Source organism: Schistocerca cancellata, chromosome 2 (assembly GCF_023864275.1).
Source record: "Schistocerca cancellata isolate TAMUIC-IGC-003103 chromosome 2, iqSchCanc2.1, whole genome shotgun sequence".
Lineage (NCBI taxonomy): Eukaryota > Metazoa > Arthropoda > Insecta > Orthoptera > Acrididae > Schistocerca > Schistocerca cancellata.
Window position 1 is genome coordinate 381,397,064 of NC_064627.1, and position 24,410 is coordinate 381,421,473.

Below are 24,410 nucleotides of genomic sequence, written 5' to 3' on the forward strand. Positions count from 1 at the left end.
AGACTGGAACAAATGGGATGATTTACCCTAATTCCATAATGTTATGACTTATTTCATTGTCCTGTGAAAGGTGATGTTAGTATGGGTGGTGTGGAAAGCCCTCCATGAGATCTTCATGAGGATTAAGTGAATCACCTTGAACAGATTGCAATGTCTCAATGCCGAACCATAACATCCATTCACACTGTGCAGTTGTATGTACTCATACGGCAACAGTCTTGAAATGTGCCTTGTTTTAGAACTTAAGTTATGGAAATAATTGTTCAGTCTAATAAAGTGTTCCATAAAACTTTTTGTAACGTTTGGAAGGTAGGAGAATAGGTACTGGCATGAAGTGAAACTGTGAAGGCAAGCCATAAATCATGCTTGGGTAGTCCATGCAGTACAGCACTTGCTTGCAAAAGGCAAAGGTCTCAGGTTTGAGTTCTCATCTGGCACACAGTTTTCAGCTGTCAGGAAGTTTCAAGGATGAGCTGTCCACCAATTCAGACCCCAGACAACATGATGAGTCAATGTATTCATGTAGATATTCATGTAGACTAGATAATTCATGGATGGTACAGAGACAGACTGACAGCCAAATACAATGTTGATGATGATGATGTTTGGTTTGTGGGGTGCTCAGCTGCACGGTTATCAGCGCCCGTACACATTCCCAACTTTTACTCAGTCCAATCTCATCACTTTCATGAATGATGATGAAATGATGAGGACAACACAAACACCCCGAATACAATATTCACTGGAGAATTGAGTGCTGTGGTAGCACCTCATAAGTGTACGAGTTAGGGTTGATACCAAGCTGGGAGGGTGAGACTGCTGTGAACACAGTTTTGCCATGTTTGAATGTACTGCCAAAAACTTCAGGCTAGTGTCATACTATTAGTGTTGTTGCAGTACCTGAGAAATCAAAATTCTGCCCAATGGCAAAATGAGACTAAAAGTCATACTATCTATAATTTAACAAATAAAAAAGAAATTGTATTACAGTGTGCAATGGCCACTAACTACTTCTGAACTGCAACTGATCAGACATTCAAAAGATTCACAGAAAATTTGGATTTAAAAAAAAAACATTCATCAAACAGGAAGTCATAAATGTAGAGTATTATAATTTATTTTACAACAATTTCACCATCTTAGGAAATGAAAATTACACAGAAACAGATGAAAGAGGGAATCATTTAGGAAAGTAATTGTATAAACAGCAAAAGACCTAGCAAGGAATGGAAAAGAAACCACAAATAAAATGAGGCTGCTATTAAACAGACAGCTTGGGCTTTAATCAAATGATGATAGAAACATGATAGATTAAAGAAACAAAACAAATTGGAATAAGACAATGTATGTAGATTTGGCTAAAGGAAAAATAGTTGAAAACCAGGAGTGTGACGAAACTATTGAATCTTATGTTAGAATGGCATACAGCATAATAACTAACAGAGAGGAAACTGAGCAAGCAAGCATTTCATGAATTCTCTGACAGTACAACAGATGAATCAGACCTACAGACAGTTAATAACGAAAATAATGACAGCCCAGATCTAAAGCCAGATGAAGTGAAATAAACAACTCAAGTTATTAAGGAAGGAAAGTTGTCTGTAAAGGATGCTGTTTACCTAGGAGGCAAAGTAACCCAAAAATAAGTAGTGAAATTATTTCCAGAATGGCAGTGGAAAACCGAGAAACATGTCAGTATTACCGCTTTGCCTGGAATTCATGGATTCTGAGAAAGCTTTCACTCAGTTTCAACATAATCTGTACTAACCGGCCTTAAGTCTATATCAGCACATCAAAGAACAAACACTTCAACAGCTCAGCTTTTATTACACATCATCAAGATAGTACAAAATCCAAAATTGAAAGCAGTTCAGATAAGGAGATTCACGAAAACAATTCACGATAGCCTTAGAGACTACGGTCAGGTCATAATGTAATAGAACTATGATAGAATATGGGTTTATGGGACTAATCTGGACCACCATCAATTTACCGATGACACGGTACTGACTGTTCACTCCAAGAAAACTATGTGCAATGGTTAACAAAAGTATCTGTTTCTATAGAATGAGAATGGCCTCGGCTGGTAACCCACAGCTTATTAGACACAGCCCACCTAGTCAACCTCAGGTAGCAGATGACACACTGTACAGAGCACCTACATACACGTAAACAAATCTTATATTATCGGTTTCCAATAATGGAAACAGAAAATCAATATGGTTACAATGACATAAGTGTGCTAGCACATTATTGGTAGCAATTAGAAACAAGGAAGTTTTAGTCTGAAGTCATACACATTCCTCAGACTTCTATCGGAAAACTAAATTCCATCAGGCACCACACTGTGTGGCTTCGTAGAGTGAACAATCTAGATTAGTAAATGGCTAACCTGGATAATGCCATCCAGTGTGTGTTGCTAATAGCTTCCGGAGGCAACAAAAATTTGTTGTTCAGCATCCCACATTATTACTGACCAAATTTAATAACTTAAAATTCCATCTTAATCTACTCATTTCAAGGTATAATCTTATGCTAAAGGTTTAACACAGTAAATAAATATTACAGTCAGAAACTGTGTATATGTCTTGAGGCAGTGTAACACACCACATTCAAATACCCATACACCATCCATCCAATATCTGAGAATGAGAGCACTTAGTGACTTCAAACGAGCTTTACACATAATTACACACCTCAATGAAACTTTTTCTCGCTGACAGCCCACACAAAATGATGAAAGGAAAAAAAGTTAGACACTTACTACATTTCCACTATTCATGCAGTACAACTGTTGCATTGGGCATGACATTTTGATCTATAACTTCTTTACTACTAATTTGATTCACAACACATTGTGCAGACAGTATCCACATATATCAGTGAATATGCCTTCAAAATTATTGCACTATACAACACAAAGTTCAGGAGATGTGACGTCATAATCATTGAGAAATGTGAAAAACTAGCTTTTGCTTAAAATGGAGCACAAATTATGCAAACTGTTTTCATCCAGTGTTCAATATAGAGAGCACTTAGCGACTTTCAACAAACTGTAAACATAATTTCAATCCTCTCAGGGGACACCGCCTTATAGTAGGCACCTTCAGTGCCGGGCGGGAGGGTTTGCGTGCTTCGGAGAAGTCTAGAGCTATGCCGGCGGTAGCATAGCTACTGGCAGGGTCTCCCAAGCCGGACTGGTCCCGACAGAGGAGCCAGACAAAGTGTGTCCCACAACATAGGGCAGGGAGGGCTCTAGAGGCGTAGTGAAGCCAGCTTCCCTAGAGGAATAAACCTCATACAAATCCTGGTCCTCCAGGTTGGGGGTTGAGCATGGGGCTAATAACCCCATACTGTAAAAAAGAAGAATATTACGAAATTCAACAGAAGCCTCGGAAACTGGATGGAAAGCATGTATCACAACCCCGGCAAAGGAAACGGATAAAGGATCTAACAGTAGCATCATGGAATGTAAGGACAATGCTTCAGCCTGGAAAGATGAAAGAAATAGCCAATGAAATTTTAAAATTCAAATATGATATTGTAGGGCTACAGGAAATAAGATTGCAGGGGAATGGGCAGATAGATAAACCTGAGTACTCACATTGGTATATAGTGGACCAGAAGAAAGAACAGGCCAACTTGGAACAGGGTTTATAATAACTAGGGAAGTTAGGAAAAGCCTTCTAGAATTTGAACCCATAAATGAAAAGATGTGCAGACTCAGACTAAAAGGTAAATTTAGGAATATATCAATAGTTAATGCACATGCACCAACAGAGGAAAAAGAACTGTTCTACGAAGACTTGGAAAAAGTTTACGGTGCAGTACCTAAATATGACCTGATGCTAGTAATAGGAGATTTTAATGCAAAAATAGGGAGGAATGAACATCTGTACGGAGTTTCTGGAAAATATTCACTACATGAAGAAAACAATGAGAATGGAGACTTACTATGCCAATTCACAGCAAGGAATAATATGATTAAGTACCTGCTTTCCACATAAAAGGATCCATCTGGGTACTTGGAAGTCTGCAGCCAATGGAGTAGTCAATCAGATTGATCATATTTTAGTGATTGCACGCCACTCCACGTCGGTTACGGATGTACGGAGCTGCAGAGGACCAAACTGTGATTCAGACCACTTTCTGATAAAATCAGTCTTGAGAGAGAAACTGTCACTAACAAATGGCAACAGAATGGGAAAGATGATGAAATGGAATACAGACAAACTGAACGTCCTTGATGAAGTAAAAAAACACCAAGTAACACTAAGCAGAAAGTTGAGCAATGAAGAGACCACAGTAGGAGTAGATGAAAGGTGGAACAGGTTTGAAAAAGCCATTAAGGATGCTGCAGAGGAAATAATAGGCATAAGAAGGAACAGAAGAACCCAGGAGTGGTTTGATGAAGATTGCAGGTCAGCAATAGAGGAAAAGAACAGGGCAAGAACAAAAATGCTACAGAGAGAAACCAGAAATAATGTGGAACAAAATAGAGAATTAAGGAGAAGAGCTAACAGACTGTGCAAGAGAAAGAAAAGAGAGTGGAATAAGAAGAAATTTCAAGAACTAGAAGAACTAAAGGAACAGAGTGAAATAAGAAAGTTCTATCATGTCATAGGCAAAATGAAGAATAGATTCCAACCAAAAACAATGGCCTGTTCCAGTAAAGATGGGAAAATGATAAGGGAGGAAGAACAGATAGTGGGAAGATGGGCAGAATATTTCAAAGATACACTAAGCACCAGCCTAGAAGACGAAGAGACAGCTGCACAGGAGGGAAGAGTGGAGCTGGAAGTAGACAATGAAACCAATGAGGCAAGAAAACCAACACTACAAGAGGTCTCCCAGGCTGTGCACAAGTCAAAAAACAATCGAGCCCCTGGGGAAGACAGCATAATTGCTGAATTAATAAAAACTGGTGGTGAGGCTGTAATAAAGGAACTGCACACATTAATATCAGATATATGGGAAACAGAGACCATGCCAGATAATTGGAAAATTGGAATAATAGTCCCCATTTATAAGAAAGGGGACAGAACAGCATGTGAAAACTATAGAGGTGTAACACTCCTAAGTACAGCTTATAAGATCTTCACAAGTATATTAAACGAAAGGATACGGAAGTGTGCAGAAGGCATACTAGGGGAATATCAGTGTGGCTTTCGACCGGGCAGAGGAACAACTGATCAAATATTTGTGATAAGGCAAATGATGGAAAAGTTCTATGAATATGATATAGATCTGCATTTCTTATTCATCGATTTCAAACAAGCCTTTGACAGCATAAATCGGCAAGAACTATACAGAGTACTGAAAGAAGTTGGTATATGTGCTAAATTAATAAGACTAATCAGAATGACAATGACAGAGACAAGAGCAAAAGTAAAGGTCCTTAGCAGAGCAAGTGAAAGCTTTGACTTTAATAAAGGTGTGAAGCAAGGGGATAGTCTCTCCACTGTCCTATTCAACATTGCCCTGCATAGTGCAGTAAATAAAATCAACAAAAGAGGCACCATATTTATGAAAACTAGCCAGATATGTGCATACGCTGATGACATTGCTATAGTAGGAAGAAATACCAATACACTCCTAGAAACATACCGGGCAATGGAAACAGAAGCCTTAAAAATTGGCCTCATAGTAAATGTAAACAAAACAAAATATAAGGTAATGTCACAATCTGAGGCCAGAAGAACCCCTAAAAACCTAAATATCGATGGGAAATGCTTCAATGGAGTGTCCTCTTTTAACTACTTGGGAGCCCTAATAACAAATGATAACAGTATTGGAAAGGCTATAAGGGAAAGAATACAAGCAGGACACAGAGCTTACTTTGCAAATATGCAGCTTTTCAAAAGTAGCATTGTTACAAGAAAAGCTAAATTGCTAATATCTAATTCCCTAGTCCGCCCAGTTATCACATACGGCTCAGAGGTATGGACGTTGACAGAACACGATAAAAATGCTCTAAGAAGCATTGAGCGGAAAATACTACGCAAAATCTATGGGCCAATAAGGGAGGAAGAAGGCTGGAGAATACGCTACAATGCTGAATTACAAGAGTTAATACAAGGCAGGGACATAGTAAAATTTGTTAAATCACAGCGAATACGATGGCTAGGACACTTGGACAGAATGGCAGAGGATAGAATTCCAAAGAAAATGATGAAAGGTATGATCCATTCAGTTAGGCGAAAAGGGAGACCTAGAAGAAGATGGATCGATGAGGTAATAATGGATATCAGCAATATGGGAGTCCGGGGGTGGAAAAGAGCAGCAAATAACCGAGAAGTGTGGAGGAAGATTGTTGAAGAAGCCAAGGCTCACCAAGGGCTGTAGAGCTATTGAAGAGAGTTTCTAGTTTGCTTGCTCAACATCAAACATTTAACACATTAATCCATAATCAGAAGTTTGCTGTTTTACACTTAAAAAAATAATTCTTTACAGAATTGGGAGTTCAATTCTTAATATCTATGCCTCCAGTGCAGATGAATTCAACAATGGAAGAATGTAATAGATAGTACACTTGAAATTATGATTGAAAATCAACTATATTAAAACGAAAGCAGAAGAATTATATTCCTGACTCTGAAATCATTCTTCTTCAGTTACCATTTCAATTGTGTTTTTTGTAGAACGAATAACTATTACTCCTCTTTTGCAACTGGTTTCAGATGCGAACGTTAAGAACTAATTATTCTTGTCTACAAGATAAACCACATCAAAATAATACACATTAACAATGAATTTAAAGAATCAGTTATATAGATTTTGTATTTAAGACAGGTAAACACAACTACTACATGGACACAAAAAGAAATTAAACAGAAGAGTAAATTTAATGACATGAAGGACATTTAATCAACTATACAAAGTTTTCAAAACATGTCTGAAATGGAAATAAGCGGTTAGTTTAGTTATTTGCATGTTCTATGGGTCATAATAATTGTGATCTATTGCTACTGAGTGGACAAAGTCTGGTTTACGATTACAATACACTTCTTCAGTGAAAAATATGGCAACATGTTCATGCTATTTTTCTTTGCATAAAAAATTACGCACACGCACACAAATTCTGAAATCTTACTATTATGATTATACACTCCTGGAAATTGAAATAAGAACACCGTGAATTCATTGTCCCAGGAAGGGGAAACTTTATTGACACATTCCTGGGGTCAGATACATCACATGATCACACTGACAGAACCACAGGCACATAGACACAGGCAACAGAGCATGCACAATGTCGGCACTAGTACAGTGTATATCCACCTTTCGCAGCAATGCAGGCTGCTATTCTCCCATGGAGACGATCGTAGAGATGCTGGATGTAGTCCTGTGGAACGGCTTGCCATGCCATTTCCACCTGGCGCCTCAGTTGGACCAGCGTTCGTGCTGGACGTGCAGACCGCGTGAGACGACGCTTCATCCAGTCCCAAACATGCTCAATGGGGGACAGATCCGGAGATCTTGTTGGCCAGGGTAGTTCACTTACACCTTCTAGAGCACGTTGGGTGGCACGGGATACATGCGGACGTGCATTGTCCTGTTGGAACAGCAAGTTCCCTTGCCGGTCTAGGAATGGTAGAACGATGGGTTCGATGACGGTTTGGATGTACCGTGCACTATTCAGTGTCCCCTCGACGATCACCAGTGGTGTACGGCCAGTGTAGGAGATCGCTCCCCACACCATGATGCCGGGTGTTGGCCCTGTGTGCCTCGGTCGTATGCAGTCCTAATTGTGGCGCTCACCTGCACGACGCCAAATACGCATACGACCATCATTGGCACCAAGGCAGAAGTGACTCTCATCGCTGAAGACGACACGTCTCCATTCGTCCCTCCATTCACGCCTGTCGCGACACCACTGGAGGCGGGCTGCACGATATTGGGGCGTGAGCGGAAGACGGCCTAACGGTGTGCGGGACCGTAGCCCAGCTTCATGGAGACGGTTGCGAATGGTCCTCGCCGATACCCCAGGAGCAACAGTGTCCCTAATTTGCTGGGAAGTGGCGGTGCGGTCCCCTACGGCACTGCGTAGGATCCTACGGTCTTGGCGTGCATCCGTGCGTCGCTGCGGTCCGGTCCCAGGTCGACGGGCACGTGCACCTTCCGCCGACCACTGGCGACAACATCGATGTACTGTGGAGACCTCACGCCACACGTGTTGAGCAATTCGGCGGTACGTCCACCCGGCCTCCCGCATGCCCACTATACGCCCTCGCTCAAAGTCCGTCAACTGCACATACGGTTCACGTCCACGCTGTCGCGGCATGCTACCAGTGTTAAAGACTGCGATGGAGCTCCGTATGCCACGGCAAACTGGCTGACACTGACGGCGGCGGTGCACAAATGCTGCGCAGCTAGCGCCATTCGACGGCCAACACCGTGGTTCCTGGTGTGTCTGCTGTGCCGTGCGTGTGATCATTGCTTGTACAGCCCTCTCGCAGTGTCCGGAGCAAGTATGGTGGGTCTGACACACCGGTGTCAATGTGTTCTTTTTTCCATTTCCAGGAGTGTAGTTTGGGTTTGAAATTTTATAGTCTATTAAATCGTGTAAGTGATCTTGTTAAATCGTGTAAGGGATCTAAGATTTTTACCTTACTCCTTTCGGTGCAACACTAATACCAGGTGAAGAACAATGGAAGTCATTTCTTCTTCTAGTATTATTTTTATAAGTGTTCCTGCTGTTTTCAAATTGTGATCACTGACAACAAACTTCATAACGCAATGCGCAAGGCTCTAGAAGATTTAACATATAGCAATAGAACATGTACTTTCAATGTGAAAGTCACCCAAAACCTTAGGTTGCTCAGTGAGCACTGGAGAGATGGGTATTGGTACCTGCTATGAGAGACAGAAAAACAAATAGGGGAGATCAAGGAACACAGTAAAGTGTTAACTACTGACAATGAAATGTAAGTATGCTTTACACACACACAGATGAATGAGTCAAATGCTTTCCAAGTAAATTATTTACAAGATTAAGACAGAAAAAGACCAAGATGATTACCCCATCAAACATTTGTAAATGACATTAAAAATATGCAGGAGCAATATGGATGCAAATAACTGATAGTGAAAATTCATGAGGGAGTCTAGAGAATCCACTTACAAAAGGAGTGTTGCCAAATACATGATGATGATACTGTCATCAACACAGTCAAAAGCCTTTGTTAATCCACAGGATACCCAGTGGCCAAAGTTTTTTAATGCCTTCTGCTTATCTTGTATATTGTTAACTGAAACCCAATTAGTAAAATCAAACAGTAAATCTGTCAATATGTTATGCTTACATAAAACATCAACTACTCTAATGTACAGAACTGTTATGATTTTTTTTTGTTTAACAGGTAACAGTGATTGTGACACTAATAATAAAATCATCATTTTTTCCACTTTCCTGTGTAAAAGATGCACAATTAGATATTTAAGTCTCTGGGAAGGCATCTCCCTGCAAACATGTTATACAAATTACTGTGTGCACTGCCAACACAGGGAACACAGATTGAAACCTTCCAACCAAACCTAGACCTCAGGCCATGCTGTGTAACCACAATCATGGTTTAAGGAGGGATAGGAGGGGGTGTCAGGCACTATCACATTCTAACCTCTTTCTAACGTTTAATTATCCTACTTCCTATCCGGTTAAAATAATGTGAATTGTTACATCACAAAAACTTAGTTATTGCCTCCATTTCCTGTCTGATAGCTTTCGCCCTGTCTTCAGTACCCTAACAAGTCTTCTGAAAGACACCCAAGTACTCATCATTAATACTCTGTAAGCCTTTATACAATTTGCACTTTATTTTAAATAAGAATCTTTGGAACTATGTTAACCATGTTGGCTGCTGGTTTTAAGTGCCTTAGTGGAAGACGGCTTAACACGCACAGCCAATGACCGTCCTTCAAGTGTGAAGAAATTATTCTACTGTAAGTGGTTTAGTGCACCCCCTCCTTTCCCTTCCCTTTCATATCTCGATCCTCATCACTGCTTTCTTAAAACATACCATCTCATATTAAGATGAGTATATCATGACATAATTCATTAGTAGCCCTTTACACATTGAAGCTATTCCGTATCAGGTCAATTACTTATTTCTGTGCCGTTAACTCCCTGTTTTACTGTAGTGTGCACATAAAGAGGACGGCTGTGGGGCTATGCACAGTGGGAAGTAGCAGTGTACCACATGATACTCCTTCCAATAATGTCATTCTGCTGCATCTTGGAAATGTCACACTCTGAGGAAAATTAAAAGAAGCAAGGTGATGCTTCGCTGCTCTTTTTTCTTTATGATGTCACTATTCAAGTCCACATTTAGTATTACACTGCCTTTTTTAAGGCCAATTTTAACATAGTTCTAATTTTTTCTCAGAAAGATAGTAAAATTAGGGTTAGCGTGATTCTTAAATAACTACCAACACAAAACATTTGACTCTAATTAATTCAGAATATTGCTCATGAAAAAAGCTCATAAGAACACTTGGTCAGATGAACTTTTATCTTACAGAATACTTGCAGAAGAAATGGGAAGCAGCAGTGCACCACGATACTCCTCCCGATAATTCCATTCTGGCGCATCTCGGAAATGTCACATTTTGAGGAAAATTAAAAGAAGTAAGGTGATGCTTCACTGCTCTTTTTTCTGCAGGATGTCACTATTCAGGTCCACATTTAGTATTGCACTGCCTTTTTAAGGCAGATTTTAACACAGTTCTAATTTTTTCTCAGAAAGATAGTAAAATTAGGGTTAGCAGGATTCATAAATAACTGCAAAACCCAAAAAATTTGGCTGTAGTTAATTCGGAATCCTGCTCATCACAAAAGCTTGTAGGAACACTTGGTTGGATGAACTTTAATCTTACAGAATACTTGCAGAAGAAATTGGGCAATGTTTATCCCTGCAGCTGAAATTGGCCAATGTTTATTACCACAGAGAGAGTTTGTGTAATTCTTGGTCTCTGAGCAAATCAAGAGTTCTAATTCAAAATTACTTTTAGTTTGTTACAATATTCACTGCAGTCCCCTGCTATGTTACGTGGCCTGTCTTTTTTCTTAACCACTGTATGAACTACTTACGAAATCTGAAGCACGCAGGAAAACCTGACAACCACAATAAAAAAAAAGGTTTACCTTTATTTCCCATGGTATGATAAAGTTTGTGATATAACAGGCCCTCCCACTACACTCTGATTAATAAACTTAACCACCTTCCCCTACCCAGGCTTACACAATCTGATCAAACATATACAGACATTCAAACATAATGGAGAAATGACCACTAGGTGTCACAACAGTCAATACAAAAAAAGATTGGGAGGATTGTGTTGTCAGTAGAGAAGCGATAACAGCAGAATGGATCAATCAAGAGAGCACTGTGACTGGGAGCATGGGCTAGTCACTGGATGCCACTTGAGTAACAAATCCATCAGGAGCATTTCAACCCTTCTTGAGTTATCCAAAGTGACTTTTGGTGATGTGACTGTGAAATGAAGATATGAAAAAACAACCACAACTAAAACAAGATCAGGCACATCTTATGCACTGATGGATAAAGACCATCAAGCACTGCAAAGGGTGGTTGTACAAAATCACATGAATTCAGCTGAAGCAATCACTCAAGAGTTCCAAAGTGTTACCAGCATTTCCACTAACAGAAGGGACTTTAAAAAAAATGGGCTACAATGGTCGAGCAGCACCTCGCCACACATTTCTGTAGTAAATGTAAAGCAACACTTGAGATGGTGTAAAGAACACCACCACAGAACAACGGATGCCCGGAAACAAGTGATGAAACCTATAGCAATTCCATGGAAGGGTTTGGGTTTCGTGAGTGCCTAGAGAACACGAGTTGTCATCATGTGTAGTGCCAACAGTGAAGTACAGAGGAAATGGTAGAACTGTACGGATGTGTTTTTTATGGTTTCGGTGGCCCATTATCGCACTTAAGAAAACACCAAATTTTCATAGACATGAAAACATTTTACAGTATTGTGTACTGCATACAGTAGATGAACAATTCAGAAATGATGACTGCATCAGTGTGACAATAGACCCTGTCATAAAACAGTATTGTGAGGCAAAGGCTTGTGGACAATAACACTCCTGAAATGGACTGGAGAGCCCAGAGCCCAATCGGAACTAAATGGAACACCTCTGGAATGAATTAGAATGTCAATTTTGTTCCAGACCTCAAGCGTCCCAATGTCACCACCTTCTCTGCCTTCACTTCTTGAGAATGAAAGAGCTGCCATTCCTCCACACATTCAAACCTCTCACTGAAAGTGTTGTCAGTAGAGTTCAAGCCACAATAAAGGCGAAGAGTGGACACCCTTATGTTACAGTCTGTTAACAGGTGTCTGTATACTTTTCTTACGATAGTATCAAGCTGAATATAGGATTCAACAAACCCATCTGTGTAGCTTAAGCAATTGTTTATAGGATAGATCTACTTTGTAAATATCAGTTGGTCTACTTATGTGTAGTGATATATGAGAGCAGGCATGTAGCTCAGTCTTGTTATCCTTTTGGAATACAGGTGTGACATGTTCACTTCCTACCACTGAACATTATTTTTAGTCTAATAATATGCAATTTGCCATGTTTATGTATGGAGGCATAACAACTGAGACAATACGTCTGTGACTTCAGTTGCTTCTCAGCATGTTTTAATAAATGCAGCATTCATATCTGCGGCCAACCCCTGAAATTACTACAGGTGGAAAGCAAAAGGTACTTCTCAAACTATACAACAGGATTCCTACCAGTTCCATTAAGAGATGAAACATGTGAAGAATAACTGATATGACTCATTCTGTTAATAGTAAAGTTTGATCTTCATTGTCTCTTTGAAAGTGGAAAAAAAGGGGGGGGGGAGATTCTTATTTCTGCCTTGCAATAATTTCTTACAGGATTTTGTACGGTATTAGGTGGGCATCTAATGGTGTAAATGCAACATTAAATCTACTGCCTGTAAGACAAATTTTTGCTGTTGCTAATTTCAATTTTCATATAGTCAACAAACATCAATATACTGATCTTAGAGTCATCATAAGCTTCAACATGATAGATCATTCTCTAGGCCATGAGATAAATTCTACTACCGAATCCTACAACAACATTAACAAAGTTTCGCATCCAGTACATTCACTACCAAGATACAAGCAATTCTACATTTTACTTTTATTGTCACAGTTATTGCAATTTTATAGGCTTCATAGAATCCATTACACACTGCGAAATATTCTAGCCACAGTTCATAATTTAATTTATGTGTCATGTGGAACTATTAACCTCCACTACTAGGTAAAGTCTTCCTTCAAACTTCTTGATGCATTAAAGTCTTACGTCAAACACATCCACAGAACAGCTGCTGTCTTCTAGTGCAATGAACTCACCTTCCACATACAGCATCTCACTTTTTTCTGAAAGTTAAATTAATTATTCACCTAACCAAGAGCTAAAGCAAAAACTATCTGAGGGTGAAATGGCTGCCTGTTTACCAATTTTACAGAACCTGTAAATTTCCCCATTCCTAAGTAATAGTTAGTGATAGTATGGCTGTTAAGTCAGGCCAATTTGCACATTTCTCCCAAAACATGTTACTTTCACATTCTACCTCTATGTTCTGTCTCCCTTTCTTTCACGTTTTCAAGCTGACTGTAACCAGTTCTAAATACTACCATGAACAGAGAAACTTCCTTCAAACCATAATTCTGACACTTCAATGGTAGTGACATCACTTACTTACTTACTACTATGTAATTACTGCATTCCTGTTCTCAGAGCGAAAGTCACATGATTCATTATCCATTCTCAACTGGTCTCTTGACACCTGCATCAGCTATAATGGCTATGTCAATAATTAATCTTACTGTCACACATAACATTGTTGCCACAATAGTCCCAGCATTAGAGAGTACAGTGTTTACAAACACTGAACATATATTACATAAGTTTTAGACACTTTCTATCACAGCAGAACGGAAGTGTTTACGTTAGAAAGCAACAAATTAAATGTGAGCGCATTACCTACAAATAATCATTATTTCTAAATACAGGTCTACATGGGAACATCAACAACAACACCACGCCAGTAAAAATAAACAAAACAAAAACAATTCTCTGAAACACAAAAATTGTCAATATATCTAACGCATATTCATAATTTGGAAAATTTACAAGAATTTGTACGATGTTCACCAAGACACCTGAGCTGTTACATTCTACAGATCACAATTTCTGGACGAAGTCGTCCGTTACCAAGGTTTTAGAAGAATTATGAAAAACCAATCGGTGTACATCTTCATTCCTACATATTTCAATTTCGTATTATTATCATCTCGGTTCAACTATAAATAAAATCTGTCGTCTCATCTCTCACAATAAAGTCTCCCACAATTACCTTTGCTAATTATGCGTTCTCCTCCTTTCAGTACCATCTACGGGATATAATGCGAATCATATAGCGTGGCTATACTTGCAGAAACAAAAGACCCTAACATTCTTCAAGAATAACACAGCTTTCCTGCTGTTTGGCCACGAAGCTGTGGCTGGATACAGGTGCACTCCACACATCAAAACAAATGTTTCTTCAAAATGGTGCAATTGTAGAACAGCGTTCCACATAAATTTAAGAATAAATATTACAATAAGCACAACTTGTATACAACTACATATATAGCGAACAGCGACTCCAAAATTATCTCGAGTCAAACGTTAAAACCACGACACGGCTTTCTACGCATTCAAACAATGATGGACTGTCACTTAAAACCACTGCCTGTGGGAACTCACAAATACATCAGACTTACAATATCAGTATCACGTACGCCAGTGAAACCATCTCCTTCAGCCCATGACTGCCACTTCAAAATTTTATATTTCTAAGTTTACTTGAATTATGTTACTCGACACTATCGTATTGACAACCGCAGCAACACAATTGCGTCTTTCTACTACACTCTCTGAGCTATTACCAACACAATGGTACTTAGTGATGAAACTCTTTGACCACGAGAACAACTCTCTCAGAATTGAGGACTTCGTCAAGAAGACAATAACACAAGGCTATCATTTGCTGCATTAGAGTTTTGCCAGTAGCCCCCGCGCTCGAATCTTTACACAATCTAACTCTCAAGTATAAAAAAGCTCTCATCAAATAATGGATGAGTATAGCCTTGGTAATTTGCGATCCGTTCTCGGAAAACGTAACTCTTCACGCCTCTCAGTTCCTATGACCTAATATCTTCTGAACTACGTGCCGCCCAATGCTATACTTTTGCAGGTAAAATCAGTGCTGAAATGTTAAAAGAAAAGAAAAAATTCCTTGACGTCTATATTTATGTGCTGCTCCATGACTCTGCTGTCAATATCTTTATTCTTGGCTTGTGTGTAACTTCTGTGTTTTTTCTTACAGTAAATGTGTTGTTTTTCGTATCCAGGGTGTAATTACAAAGCTAATAAAATGTTTTCTTGCCTTTAAATAATATTTTTCATCAGGTTATGGGCCCAGTACACGTGTAAAGGCAAACAAAAACAGTTTAATTAAAACAATATTTGAAATGAGCGTATGTCTGTAAAGAAACATGACACCTAGTGGCGATTATAAGGTCAGCGTTGATAAGCTTGAAGGACCTGACGACTGGGCCAAATGGAAATGGCATATTTCTATGGTGCTACGTTCATATAGACTAGAAGATATTATTAACGGTACACGTGAACGTGTAGAGTTGCCGCAAGATGCGACAAGTGAACAAAAAGAAGCGTATGTGGAATGGCTCAAGGACGACGCAAAGGCAGCAAGTCTTATAGCAAGTGCGCTAAGTAAACCTGTTGCAGAACTCGTCTTAACGTGCAAGAATGCTAAAGAAATCTGGGACAAAATACGCGCCCGATTTGAACGTAGCAGTACTCAGCGTTTGAATATGTTGATTGAAACATTTTTCCGTGTAAAACGTGATGAATCAGAAGATATTAGTGCACATGTGGCCAAACTGCAAAAAGTTATTTGTGGACCTGAACGATGAATTAGCAAAACATGAAGAAAATACGCTATCTGAAAGAATCTTAAATGGTCGAATTTTGTCTACACTGGGAAAAGACTACGACAATTTTAAGGATCTCTGGGATACGATACCGACAGAAAAGCAAAGCTTGAATTTATTGATTGAAAAACTCTGTACTATTGAACTGCGTGAACAAGACGTTAATGGAAGTGCAGCTTTTGTCGTTTCTAAAACAAGAAAACGGCAAACAAGTAATCAGCAAGTAAAGATGACGAAGTCACAATTAAAACAGAAGTTTCCGTGTAATAAATGCAAACAATTAGGTCACTGGGCATCAGAGTGTCCACAGAACCCTCGTGACAGCAATAAAAGAAAAGAGAAGAAGCAAGACAGTGAACACGCTGCATTTACTTCATACGCTATGGGTGTGTGTACCAGTAATTACAGTGACCCAAATAAATGGTATTGCGACAGTGGCGCTACAAATCATATCACTCCCAACAAAAAGTATTTTGTTTCGTATAGTGAATTTGATTTTCCTCAAGTAATTTCATTGGGAAAACAAGATGTCAAAATGTGTGCGTACGGTCAAGGAACAGTTTACATCCAAATCCGACGAAACAATAAGTGGTACAATGCTAGAATGGACAATGTTTTGTACGTCCCTGATGCAAGTGCTAATCTGTTCTCTGTGAGAGCCGTTGCCTGCAGAGGCTACAGTACTAATTTTAGTTATAATAATGTCTGTGTTCGAAAACAAGTCAGTGGCAATATTGTTATGACAGGTTATGTGAAAAATGGACTTTATGTGTTGAACATGCGTGTTGTTACAAATGCAAAAATGAATCGTATGAGCTTGATGACTTCATCCAAAACATTGCAAGTGTACCATGAAATGTTTGGTCATCAGAATAAACAACATGTGAAGAATATTTTAAAAGGAATGAACATTAATGTGGAAGGTGCCAAGAGTGAATTTTGTGACGGCTGTGCGGTTGGAAAGATGCATAGGCTGCCATTCAAAACACGAACAATACGCGCTACCAGTACTGGTGAATTAATCCATGCGGATGTAAATGGACCAATGAGCACGAAATCTTTTGGAGGCAAGCATTATTATGTATGTTTCAAAGACGATTTTAGTAAATTTCGTAGAATTTTCTTTTTAAGACACAAAAGTGAAGAGTGTACTGTGCTTAAGCAGTTTTTAAATGAAGCACGAACTAATGGACATGTTGTCAAACAATTTAGATGTGATGGTGGCAAAGAATTTAACAATAAGAATGTCAGTGAACTGCTTGCAGACAGGGGAATAGAGCTACTGATTCCTCCTCCTTACACTCCTGAACAAAATGGTGTGGCTGAATGGGAAAATAGGACCATTGTTGAAGCTGCCCAGTCAATGCTAAATCCGAGTAAATTACCTAAAGGGTTGTGGGCAGAGGCATGTAACACAGCAGTCTACCTAATAAATCGTACTGGAAAACCATCAGTTGAAAATAAAATCCCTTATGAACTATGGTTTAATCGACCAGTAGGACGACTTGATCATCTCAGAATTTTTGGCACAGGCTGCTACGTTCACATTAACGAACAATTCCGTTCCAAGTTTGATGAGAAGGCAGTTTTTGGACGACTTGTTGGATATCTTAATGACAAAGATGGGTTCAGAGTTTGGATTCCATCTAAAAGAAAAGTGGTGTTGAGTCACGACGTAAAATTTAAGCCAGAAATTGTTTGTGATTTACATAGTGATCATGTTGAATTTGAAGTCCCTCGGGAAGAATTTAATGATCCGAATTCATCTAAAGATGACCAATGTAAATCTCCTAGGCTGTACACTTCTGGAGGAAGCCAAACTCAAGAAAAAATTGGCACTCTCGATTCTAGAGAAAGTCAAGAGTCGAGTGAATCTGAAGAAAATAAAGAATTAGCAGAATTTCTAAAAGCAGAAGCTGCTGAATCTTCTAATGATAAGTCAAGAGAAATACACAGAAGAAATTTTGCAAAGATTTCGAATGGCAGAATGCAATACAATCTCAACTCCTATTGGACGTGAGGACAATAATCAAAACAAAGAAGTTTCGTCATCTGTACCCTACCGTGAAGCAATTGGTTGTCTCATGCACCTTTCAACAGTAACTCGTCCAGACATCACTTTTGTTGCCATACAAAATTCACCACTTTCCATCCAGGTTGGTTTTCTTCGTTGTCTTTTATTCTTCTGTTGTGTTTTTTCTTACAGTAAATGTGTTGTTTTTCGTATCCAGGGTGTAATTACAAAGCTAATAATATGTTTTCTTGCCTTTAAATAATATTTTTCATCACTGAAGTAATAAATTAAAACTGTGAAGTTACAGGACATATCTGTAACACCCTTACCTTTCCACCTGAGCGAAGCAACGTGAATAAAGTATAATACAGGTAATGTAGCTTATACAATATTTCTGAAGATATTGGAAGAACTTTTCTTTGTTTCATATTGAGCGGACGATTTTGGGACAAAGTGGCCTGCAGTTTTTCTAAGGACGCAGCAGTGAGGCAAAACACATCAATAAATAATTTTTTTTATTTTTTTTTTTTTTTTTGCCGCCGACCAGCGCCCAGGTGAAAATGTCGATTGCATTGTCAAGAGCCTCGCTGCACATTATTAGAACGAATACGCACAGAACACAGAAAGGGATGCAGAGGGCGGCCCTTTTGATCTGCATGAAGTCAAGCGTTGCGCTCGACGCCATATTGAAGCTTAATAAACGTGAAACTATAGCTGCTTATTACTACGGCTCGAAAGGGGCATTCTCACGAAATTCATACAATCGAACTGCGAACTATTACTGCTTTCATCTTCAAACGACACTGAAACTATTTTGTTTTACAATTGTCGTTTTTCCTTCCAGCAAGTTTATTTTACTTCTTAATTTTTGTTTCCTGGAACTGTGAGCTGATACATGAACTTCACTTCCTACAGAAACACCTGTTATGAGACCCCATGCAGGAGTTTCAGTGTTTGAGTCAGTGTTGGCATTTTCATCCCTGTCTTCAGCCTGAAAGTAATACATAGATATCAGTTTAAATGAAAATAGACGTCTGCATTAATATTCAGTTTACACAAATGCTTTGAATTAGGCCCAGATGTACAAGTTCACGCAAGCATATGTAATATGAATCGTATTTATTTAATGACTGATGATTGATAAGTGTTGAGAAGAAACATTTGTCAAGTAATCTAACCTAAATATGAAACGATTCAGCTTTCTGGTTAGGTAAGTATCAGTGAAGAATGTCTTCATTTTCATCATTTTCTTCCAGCAGCAAGAACAGCAATATACCACAATCACTAACTGGAGAAATGTGCGTCTACTCACACAAATTGTTCACGACAGAGCTGCTTTATTCTAAATTTAAAAACAATTTCGACGTGTTAGCTACATTTATTATATATTTCTAACTTCATAGAATATCAAACAACTGTTTACTTGTAGGTAAGTCCATCAGCTGAATACACACTTAATAAAATAAACAAAATGTATGCACTTGCCTTTGCCTTCAAAACGCAGCTGTTCACTCAATTTTAATATGGCAGATTTCGCTTATGTGCACTAAATTTTGGGTACATGAAGTCCAACAGAATTTCTGTACTGTATACGCCGTATTCTGTGGAATAGTTTTATGTATGACAATTTGTAATAAAAGATGTAATACGAGTTTGAATTCTAAAGTACTGTGTTCTTGTAGTCTGCAAATAGCTTAGATGATCCGAAATTGTGCACTGCTCTGACTGCAATATACTGTAACAAAGTCGATTTCATTGATGAAGAATGAATGAAATTTAATTTGAGAGGAGTACTTATTTTATACAGAAATTCTTTTAATGCAGATGAAATTAATAATTAAATTTATTTTCATTATTGGAAAACTAACTGCAGTATTTACCATGTACTGAAATATCTTCAAGAGAATATAAACAATAATACTACACAATATTATGAAGGGTTAGCTATGGAAGTGAAATACTTTGACTTTGGTGAATTACTCTGTGGAATGAGAGTTATGAACTAGAAGAATTTAAAATACAAAGATTCTTACTGTTCTCACCTTTCCAGATTGGAACAACCTACAACAAAATACTAAATTCAAACAATCTTAATGATCAGATTAAACTGTTTAAAATGATCAAACATGAATTTACGTCGTTTTGTGGTGTTGCCATTCACCACACAGTCATTCAAGTTATTAAGTGAAAACAAACTACAAGACTCCACTAGAACATGATAGCAGTCTGGGACATCGAGCTGTATCAGCTGTGCAGACTTCTGCATCCTCAGCAACACCAATGCTTCATCCATTTGTGCTGTTGGAAGGATGTCCCACTTTTTCTATGTACGTTCTTCATTGGCGCCATTTGACATTGTCCCACAGCCAACCCAAATGGCAACACCACAGCACAGGCCTTCCCCTCATCATCGCCTGCTCACTCACTAACTGATGACAGTGTGCCATTTTGACTGGAGGAATGTGGTGTCATCAACATTTTCAGTGACCAAACCTGGTTCACCGTGCACTGCCGACAGCTACACGAGAGACAGCACTTTTAAATCTCCCTCCAGAGCCTGGCTCAGCATGCTCATGCTCCAGTTCTTCTTCTTCTTCTCTTCAGGGCATAACATCTCTGTGTGAATCTTAGCTTTTTCAACAAATATCCCTCATTCTGCCCTTCTCATCTCAGTTCACCAGCATCCTCTGACTCTGAGAAATTTCATATCTTCTTCCACATCATCTGTCCACCAATTTCATGGCCTTCCTCTCTGTTTTCTTCCAGTTGGTCTACATTAAAAACATTTTTTAGTTGTTCACTTATATCCATCCTAAGGACATGTCCAAGCCAGTTTATTCTCGTATTTTTTATTGTCCTCACACTGCTAGTTCTTTGTATGAGTTGATCCAGCTCAGTGTTCGTTCTAGATTTCCAGACAGCATTGTTATCCTGAAGTTCTCTGCAGCTCTTTCACAGAGCGCTGCATTCAAATATCCTGAGTTGCTGCTCATCAGTACTCGTTGGTCAACATGTTTCAGAATTATAGGTTACTACTGGTCTGATATTGGCCTAATAAATTTGAAGTTTACTCTCCAACACACATGGTCTCCAAAGGAGGGCGCTGCAGCTCTGGTTGGCTACGGAACCTTTTTACACAACCGTGGTTCAGAGCTTTGCCACAGATACATTGTATCTATAGACTTATTAGCATTAGTACAGATGAAGGCAGTGTGGACTTAGCACAAGGACATAGCATGATGCTGGTAAACATCAGGCTCTACTAATGTTCATAGACTGTGGAACAGTTCTGAAGCGAATGCCATGAAGTGGTTCCTTCATCTTCGGAATCAAATTAAAGTCACAAGGACTTAAGTCCAGGGAGTAAGGTGGATGGTCAGCACTTCCCAGTCCCATCAAGTGAACAGAGCAGCCACAGCTTGTGCTATATGCGCCCGTACACTGTCATGCAAAATTATGGGTGGGTTGCGCAGAAAGTGTCGCCACTTCTTTCGCAAAGCTGGTCGCAGGTTTTGCTCCAAAAACGAACAGTAATACTGTGCATTGACGGTCTGCCGTGGAGGAACATAATGCATTACGATAACACCATCACAGTCATACACGAGATTCACAATAACTTTAGACCGCTCCATTCGCACCATCAACAGAACAGGCTCTGCCAATGGTATACTACAACTTCCACATTGCTGGCAACGGGTTCTACACAACACTGGTGACTACTTTAAAGGACAGTAACAGGTGCAAACATATTTGTATCGGTTGTGAATAAATAGTTGCCACTATTTAAGTTCCAACCCTCATATTAAGACCGTTCGTCACTAAAGACGTCTAATTTATTTATACAAATGTTCCCACAAAATGGGTTTACACTGTCTGAACTTTAATAACCTGAACAAAAATTTTAAAAAATCCACGGATGTTTCACTAACATAGATGGCAACCACATTATTGATGATATTTTACTGTCAAAGATGTTCAAAATATTCCCCATCAGCAGCACTACTGCATCAGCATTGCTGCAGACTAGATCAACACACATATGTTATGTTTGCCTGTGGAATGTATTTGCAGGCAGTCACAATCGCCTCCCTCATGTCATTCAGTGTATGTGGCTTTGAGGCATATACGAGGTGCATTCAAGTTCTAAGGCCTCTGATTTTTTTTCTCCGGACTGGAAAGAGATAGAAACATGCGCATTGTTTTAAAATGAGGCCACGTTCATTGTCAATATGTCCCAGAGATTGCAGCACCATACGGCAGATGGAATTTTACCGCCAGCGGCGAGAATGAGAACTGTTTTAAATACGGAAAATTGCGACGTTTTCCTTACTTGAACAGCGTGCAATCATTCGTTTTCTGAATTTGCGTGGTGTAAAACCAATTGAAATTCATCGACAGTTGAAGGAGACATGTGGTGATGGAGTGATGAATGTGTCGAAAGTGCGTTCGTGGGTGCGACAGTTTAATGAAGGCAGAACATCGTGTGAAAACAAACCAAAACAACCTCGGGCTCGCACAAGCCGGTCTGACGACATGATCGAGAAAGTGGCGAGAATTGTTTTGGGGGATCGCCGAATGACTGTTGAACAGATCGCCTCCAGAATTGGCATTTCTGTGCACACAATCCTGAAAATGCAAAAAGTGTCATCCAGGTGGGTGCCACGAATGCTGACGGACAACCACACAGTTGCTCGTGTGGCATGTTGCCAAGCAATGTTGACGCGCAACGACAGCATGAATGGGACTTTCTTTTCGTCGGTTGTGACAATGGATGAGACGTGGATGCCATTTTTCAATCCAGAAACAAAGCGCCAGTCAGCTCAATGGAAGCACACAGACTCACCGCCACCAAAAAAATTTCGCGTAACCGCCAGTGCTGAAAAAATGATGGTGTCCATGTTCTGGGACAGCGAGGGCGTAATCCTTACCCATTGCCTACCAAAGGGCACTACGGTAACAGGTGCATCCTACGAAAATGTTTTGAAGAACAAATTCCTTCCTGCACTGCAACAAAAACGTCTGGTAAGGGCTGCGCATGTGCTGTTTCACCAAGACAACGCACCCGCACATCGAGCTAACGTCACGCAACAGTTTCTTCGTGATAACAACTTTGAAGTGATTCCTCAATCTCCCTACTCACCTGACCTGGCTCCTAGTGATTTGGCTTTTTTCAACAATGAAATATACTCTCCGTGGCCGCACATTCACCAGCCGTGCTGCTATTGCCTCAGCGATTTTCCAGTGGTCAAAACAGACTCCTAAAGAAGCCTTCACCGCTGCCATGGAATCATGGCGTCAGCGTTGTGAAAATTGTGTACGTCTGCAGGGCGATTACGTCGAGGAGTAACGCCAGTTTCATCGATTTCGGGTGAGTAGTTAATTAGAAAAAAAATCGGAGGCCTTAGAACTTGAATGCACCTCGTACAGTGTCCTTCAGAGTTCCCCAGTAAGAAGTCTAATGGCTTTAGATCATAAGAATTGGGTGGAAAATGAACACTTCCTTGTCGGTCTAACCATCTCTCAACAAATGTTACATCCAGGAATTCTTACATCTCACAATGATAATGTAACAATGGAAAAAACTATCTTTACCTCTATACAATTAGTGAACAGTTGGTACAATTCGTTCATGCAACTTGGTAAAGTACTTTACACTTGTCACTATTCCTGCAAAATAGAATGGCCATACAGCTCCTCTGTCAGACAGACAACACCACACTGATAACCTGGGAAGATTAACAGTTCATTCTGCCGTAACGAGGGGTTTATCTCTCGCCCAGTACACATGTAAGGCGACTGAGGGTTCTGTTCAATTTAAACGTCACCTCATCAAAGAATGACATCAGTCAACTGTTCATGATCGCAAATCAATTCACAAAATTCGAGGTGCTTATCCAAATCATCCTCACTCGTCATGTGAAACAGCCTGGGAACATAGGGTTTCCTTTTTTATTGCTTTAAAATGCAGTGAACACTTGATTTCTTTGGATGTTGCTACTGGCAACCCAATTCTGCCATAGCAGTTCTAGAGTCATTCAAGGAAACTGCAAAAATACCAAGGTCATGCATAACTAGTTTGAGGTGACTTTAACCTACTGAGTATACACTAGGATGTCTACGGATTTATTGTGGGGGTACAGACAGACAGCCACGAGAAATACTTTTGAACACAGTTTCTGTAAACTGTCTTGATAAACTGGCACAGCAGCCCACACACAATGGAAATCTCTTAGATCTACGAGTAGGTTGGACCTTATCGACAATCAGTATAGGAAGGGGGTTAGTTATCATGATATCATTATAGCAACTACGGTTATGAAAATTAACACATAATTCAAGA

General features: G+C 39.5%; 1 protein-coding gene across 4 annotated transcripts in view; it reads right to left on the reverse strand.

The window, feature by feature from the left end:
* The window catches only part of LOC126161782 (uncharacterized), a 207,371-nt gene extending 192,412 nt beyond the window's left edge, over nucleotides 1–14,959 (reverse strand). For all 4 annotated transcript variants that reach the window (XR_007534954.1, XM_049917854.1, XM_049917855.1 and 1 more), the window contains exon 1: nucleotides 14,824–14,959. The gene's annotated coding sequence lies outside the window, so the exon portion shown is untranslated. The remainder of the gene's footprint in view (nucleotides 1–14,823) is intronic.
* Nucleotides 14,960–24,410: the final 9,451 nt, after the last annotated feature.